Raw genomic sequence first — 6,594 nt, forward strand, 5'->3', positions numbered from 1 at the left:
CTGGTGCAGTTAATCAGAAGAAGTCCTGAGTTAAAAAAAAAAATCAATTATGGGTATCTTTGAGAAGATTTAGGGTAAGGCTGAAAAAGCAGTAAAGCACAGTTCTGGATATATTTTCTAAGAAGTCATCAAGGATGTTTCTTTAACCTGACAAAATGGGCCCACCTCAACCCCAGAACCAGTGTAAAATTGGTTATTATTTGTAGGTTATATAACTGAAAAATCCAAGACAAGAATCCAAAACTAAAACCAAACAGTAAGAGAAGTTAGTAAAGCATCAGGGTACAAAATTATAATGCAACAATCAATAGCTTTTACATTTGAAAGATGATAAATGATTGGAAGAAATGATCCTGTTTACATTGACAGAACAAAACTTAATGAGAAATGAGCTTAAAGAATTGACAAAATCCACACAAGGGGTGTTTTTAAATTCTCCTGAGGGATACAAAAGACACTTCAGCAAACTGAAAGTTGTGCCATGGTCCTGGGTGGAAAGACCCAGCGTCTGTGCATCCAGCCCAGATCTTACCGTCAGGACTAAGGCACGCGCTTCCAGAGCTGCTGGGAGTGCTGTCCTCAGAAGCTGCCCTTGGCCTCGCCTGAGAGGGACACTCTCCCTGAAGACGGCGCCCCTCGCCCGTGAGCGGCTGATCTCGGGGACAAGGGCTGAGCCCCGCTTGCCTCGTTCGAGCGTGTCTCTGAAGGGCCATCCCAGCTTCGGAGCTCGCTGTGGGATGGCTGAGGTCTCCGCCGCAGGTCAGCTCCCTTTGTCCAGTCTGTTCTGTCTCTTAATCTGAGAGGAGTCTGTCCCTCTCTCAAAGATGCTGATCCCAGGAACACACCCTAAATTTTTTTTCCGCATTCAGATCTTCATCTCAGAATGTTCCCTGGGGAAACTGGATTACACAGTGTCGTCAGATGTAATTTCTCCCTAACTTAATATGTAAAGTTAAAGTAATTACAATAATCATAATTTTGAGATTAATGAAATATGGTTGGCAAGAATTGTCCTATACCAAACTTAAAGCCTTGTATGGTTAAATTAGACCAATGAAATAGATCACTAGAACATAAGGGAAAATCCAGACTAGACCCACATTCATATAGAAACTTAGTATAGAAAAAGTGCCATCTCAAATTAGTGGGGAGAGTAGATTGTTCAATAAATGGTGTGTTATATGTGTTAGCTCTCTGCTGCCGCAGAGCAGCTCATCCCCGAAGTTTGTGTCTTAAAGCACCACAGCACACGGGCAGTAAGTATCTCGCGTGGTTTCTGCGGGTCAAGCATTCGCCGGTGACTCAGCTGAGTGGTTCTGGCTTAGTGTCTCCTCTGTGGCTCCGAGCAGCTCTCGGCTGGGGCTTCAGCTGAAGGCTGGGGCTGGGGCATCTGTTCCCATGGTGCTTGTCCACATGTGTGTGTGTTGATTGCTGGCCATCAACCGAGGCGTCAGTTCCTCCTCGTGTGACTTCTCCATGGGGCTGCTTGAGTGTCCCTGCAGTGTGGCAGCTGGTGTCCCCAGAGCAGCGACCCAAGAGAGAACATGTAGAAGCTGCGGTCTCCTCCATGACCTGGTCTCAGAGGCCATAGACCTTCACTTCTGCCGTGTTCTCGTACTTAAAAGTGAGTCTCTCTAAGTCTGACCTTCACTCAAGGTGAAAAAAATTGCCTCACCCTTTGAAGGGAGGGGGGGCGGTCAAAGAATTTAAAACAACCACAGTGGGAAAATGGATCAACAGCTGTCAAACAATTGACCCCAGGATAAATTCCAAATGGGTTAGAAACCTGGAGGCAAAAATAATAGAACCGTTAGGTACCACGAGAATCAATGGGAGAGTTCTTTCCTGGTCTGAAGCTGCAAGTCCTAAGAACGTAAAACCCAGAAGCCATGAAACTAATCTGACTGCTTATGGTGCTTTCGTCATACAGAAATTTGTGTCTCTGTATACAGTCAAAAGATCAAGTGGGAAGAACACTTGGCTAATAACATCCCAGAAAAGGGGTTGATTTTTGTAGTGTATGAAGACTGTCCACAAGTTGCTATAAAGACTCATGTCTCAACAGGAACGTGAGAGAATGAGGAAATGAAGAAGACTCATAAAATTGGAAAATATTCTCAACTTAAGACAGCAAATGCAAACAGAACTATTTTCCAGTTCCATTTTTTACACTCTGATATTGGCACAGATTCGAATGTTTGATACATTGGCTGAAGTAGGGAAAGATGTGCCCACCTGCAGTCTGTAAGTAGATACAGCTGTGGAGGTCAAGCTAGTAATGCTTATTAAAACTACTCATACTCCTTGACCAAATAATTCTTGTAGGAATTGTAGATGACTTACTGTATAAATGGGCTTCCCTGGTGGCACAGGCTGTAAAGAATCTGCCTGCAATGTGGGAGACCTGGGTTCGATCCCTGGGTTGGGAAAATCCTCTGGAGAAGGGAATGGCAACCCACTCCAGCGTTCTGGTCTGGAGAATTCCAAGGACTGTATCGTCCGTGGGGTCACAAAGAGTCGGACAGGACTGAGCGACTTGCACTGTTGTATAAATACCCACCAGTAGAATGAATGACGTGTAGCACAGAGCCCCTCCCCCACCCCCGTGCGCGCATGCGTGCATGTGCTCACATACATACACGATGGAATTCCTCATACGCTGATGTGGAAAGAATGCCACAATATATTAAGAAAAAGAGGGGAAAGGTACATGTCAGTATAAACTGACCATTTCCATTGTGTATATGTAAAGGATATTTATACCTGCTAAGAGTGTGAAACCCTAGGTATGTGTTCATTTACAAAGTCAGCTTGATTATGTTGAGATGTATCCCTGTCCACTTCTCATGTGTAAATCACCATTCATGTCTTGTCTCACCTCTCTTTCTGTACAAGTAGATTGTCATAAGAATTGTTTAAGAGGCATTACCCCTCCCTCTTGAGGCCCACAAAACTCACTTCAGGACAAAGGTTTAATTAAGAAATGTGTTTATATCTGTATCTCCAATGTTCAGATGTTGCTACAATGCCAGATGCATCAGTGGGCTCCATAGAAGCCAGCTAGATGGTATTTTCAGGGAGCAGATGCTCCTGAACAGAGGAAAGGGCAGAAAATGGAAAAAAAAAAAAACAGTGATGCAGAGAAACAGGTGGCTCCTGAATTGTGCTTGGGGAGTTTGCATCAGCCATCACACAAAAAGCAAACAAAGCCCCAGCAGGTGCTGCTGTCTGCCCAAGCCTGGGCTCCTGGAACCTGGGCAGATGTGTGCAGACCGCACAGATGCCAAAACGGGAACCACGCTTCTCTCCCATGTTTTCCTGGCAGGGCTAATATTCAGCCTCACATCGTCGTTGGACCCAGATAAAACATCTCTCCTCTGAACCCTGAGAACAGGGGCCCAGGTTCAGAACTGTCCTGAAAGGTGGGAAGAGGCGTTTGCTCCGGAGCCTGCCTTTGGAGACTGATGTTGGTTAGTCCTGAATAGCTGGCCTGGGGGCTTTCCCCTGTGCTGTGATGGAGCACAGGTTGGTTCAGAGAAAGGCCTGAGACTCAGTAGAGGACAGCAGAAGACAGGAGGAGTCCTTTGTGCTGCAGCTGAAGTTCTCTGGGGACAGACTCTGCGGTGGAAGCGAGGGTGCAGGGCAGTCCCTGGGATGTGCCCTTGGGTGTGGGGGAGCGAGGGAAGCAGGGTCAGGCAGGGGGACGAGGAGACTTAAAGCAGTCCCCACAGAGCTTCAGCAGAAAGCAGCCTTGCCCCGGAGTCGGTAGCGTTTCCGCAGAGTGCACACTCATGAAGTTGGAGAATTGTCAGTGACGTCTGTTGAAGTGAGTCACCGGAGCAGGTCCCGGGGCATGTGTGTCCTGGTCCTCACTGTGATGGAGGATGGTGCCTTTTCTTAATAGAAAGGGAGCCGGCCTGTATCAGTTTTGCCAGTATCAGGAGGATGCCCCTCTGGAGTTTTAATTGCTCCCTCAGGACTGAGCAGCAGCTTCCAGAAATGTCACTGAGACCTGCATGGCCACAGGAGTAACTGATACTGTCAATTTCCCTTCCAGTGGTGAGAGAGGCCCTTTATTCTTTAGGAGAAAGCAAAAATAGACTGGTTTCACAGACTGAGCCCAGAGAGAAGGCAGGCTGAGTACTGCATAATTATAAATAGCGTTGACAGTCCCTCACTAAACGTGGCACTGGATTAAGAATTTGTACCATGAATCCAGAGCTCTGGTTACTGCAGAGTCTACTGTTACCAGCAGACTGGACAGGGTGATACTCGGGTTGGGAATCAGGTCGTGCGTGATTAGAGGACAAGGCGGTCAGTATGGAATCTCACAGCTACAAACAAGCAGAGCCTTCTAGACTGAGTCTCTGTGTGCATGCGGAAATAAGGTGATCACTCCATGAACAGGTCACAGTCAAAGATAACCTGAGGTACCAGGTGCTGCCCACCTGTCCCCTCCCCCGCACTGGTTTTGCATGGCGCAGCTTCCTGGGTGTGGAGGCGTGCTCCCATTCTCAGCCTGATGTCCAGGTGCTTACCTTCCTCCACATCTAGCCGCTGCTTAGGTCAGTGGCTCCTCTGGCTCCAGAGCTATTTCCCAGCTTCCTCGGCTGCTCCGCTGTCACAGAGCAGAAGCCCAGCCCAGGTCTCCCATGCTCACCACCCCGTTTCCTTTCTGCAGGGTGGAGCCAGCGCCTGCCATGCCTGTCTCATAATTCTGAAATGAGAGCGTGCAGGGGAACTGGAATGTATTTTGGAACTGTAAAATGTTAATGTCATGCCATTGTCTTATGAATCAGTTCTTCGCAAATTCAGGCTGGGGACTTGGAGCCTGTGCAGCGAACTTGTCTGTAGGGAATTGGAGGAAACCCATCTGGATGGCACAACTCACATACTGTGACCAGAGACCGTAGTAAGTGATGCCAGACGGTGGCCCAGGTCAGTAGCCATGCCCTCGGGTCTAATGAAGAAGTTGTTCAGTGAATGACAGCCTCAGAACCTGCAGGAGCCCCAGCCAAACCCATGCTCATTGCCTCAAGGGAAAAATGTGTGTGTGCTGAAAGCGGACATCACCCCTGAGTCTTACATGCTTGTTTCCAGAGGCCTGATTCCACAGGCATTGGGCGTGAACAGGTTGTCTTTGCCAGAACTTTATCAGGAAACTCTCCCACCCGAAGACTAGAAAAATTTTTCCATGATGGGGCTGGGGGAGACTACAAGTGTATGGGGTAGAAATGGAAGGAGTTTACCTGTCAGGTTCCTGCTAAACCTCACGAGTGGGGACACGCAGCAGACCTGTTAGTGGTCAGTGATGCATGTAAGAACCTCCTGGAGGAGCTTTATAAGAATGAGTATACAAGCTATTGGGACAACGGCATGTCTATGTGCAAAAATAAGCTCAATGGTACCTCATGTGATATAAAAAAACTCAACTAAAAATGGGTCAGAAACTTAAATATAAGCTAAAATTATGAAAATCAGAAAAAACTGGGTTATATCTTTATGACAAATTTCTCGACAAATTCTTAGATATGACACAGAAGAACAAATGATGGAAGCAAAAATAGATAAATTGGACTTCATTCACATTAAAAACTTGTGTAGCAAAGAACATTACCAAGGAAGTGAAAAGACAACCAGCAGATTGGGAGGAAATATTTGTAAGAGTAAGATCATATGTCTGGAAAGGGTCAAGTGTATCGAATTTATAAACAACTCTTACATCTCAAAATAAAAAGACCACCTTATTTGAAGTTGGCAAAGGAGTTGAACAGACGTTTCTCCAAAGAAGATATGCGGATGGCCAATAAGCACCTGAAAGGATGCTCCACGCCCCAAGTCACTAGAGAAGCATCAGTCAAAACCACAGTGGGGTGTGAGGTACCACTTTGCATCTGCTGGGTTGGCGAGAATAAAATAACAAGAAACAAAGCAGAAAGCAAGTACTGGTAAGAATATGGAGAAACAGGAACTCTTACACGTGGCCGCCGAGCCTGTAAACTAGTCCATCCTCACAGAAACGGTGTAGCTGTTTCTCAGAAAGTTAAACAAGATTACCGTATGATTCAGCAGTTCCACTGCCATGTGTATACCCCAAAGAACTGGAAATGGGGACTCCAACAAATACTTATTACTGGATGTTCAAAGCAACACTATTCACCGTGGCCAAAAGATGGAAACAACCCCAATGGCTGTTAGCAGACAAATGGATGAACAAATTGTGTCCACAGATGTTGGAATAGTATTCAACCATATGAAGAATGAAGTATGGATACATGGTCCAACGGGGATGAACCTCAAAAACCTTATGCCAAAAGTGAAAGAAGCTAGGCAAAAGAGTCGAAGTCTTATATTGTATAATTCCACTTATAAGGAATGTGCAGAACAAGTAAATCCATAGAAGCAGAAAGCAGGTTGGTTGCTCTGGGGAGGGAAAATGGCAGTTCATCACTTCGTGGGCACAGGGTTTATTCTGGGGAGAAGAAAATGCTTTGAAATTATATGAGGGTGATTCTTACACCGGGTGTTGCTGAGTTGTTTGCTTTAGCTAATTTTGTGTTATGTGAATTTCACCTCAAAAACAGGTTCACTCTC

The sequence above is a fragment of the Odocoileus virginianus genome, chromosome 1 (genome assembly GCF_023699985.2).
Source record: "Odocoileus virginianus isolate 20LAN1187 ecotype Illinois chromosome 1, Ovbor_1.2, whole genome shotgun sequence".
NCBI lineage: Eukaryota > Metazoa > Chordata > Mammalia > Artiodactyla > Cervidae > Odocoileus > Odocoileus virginianus.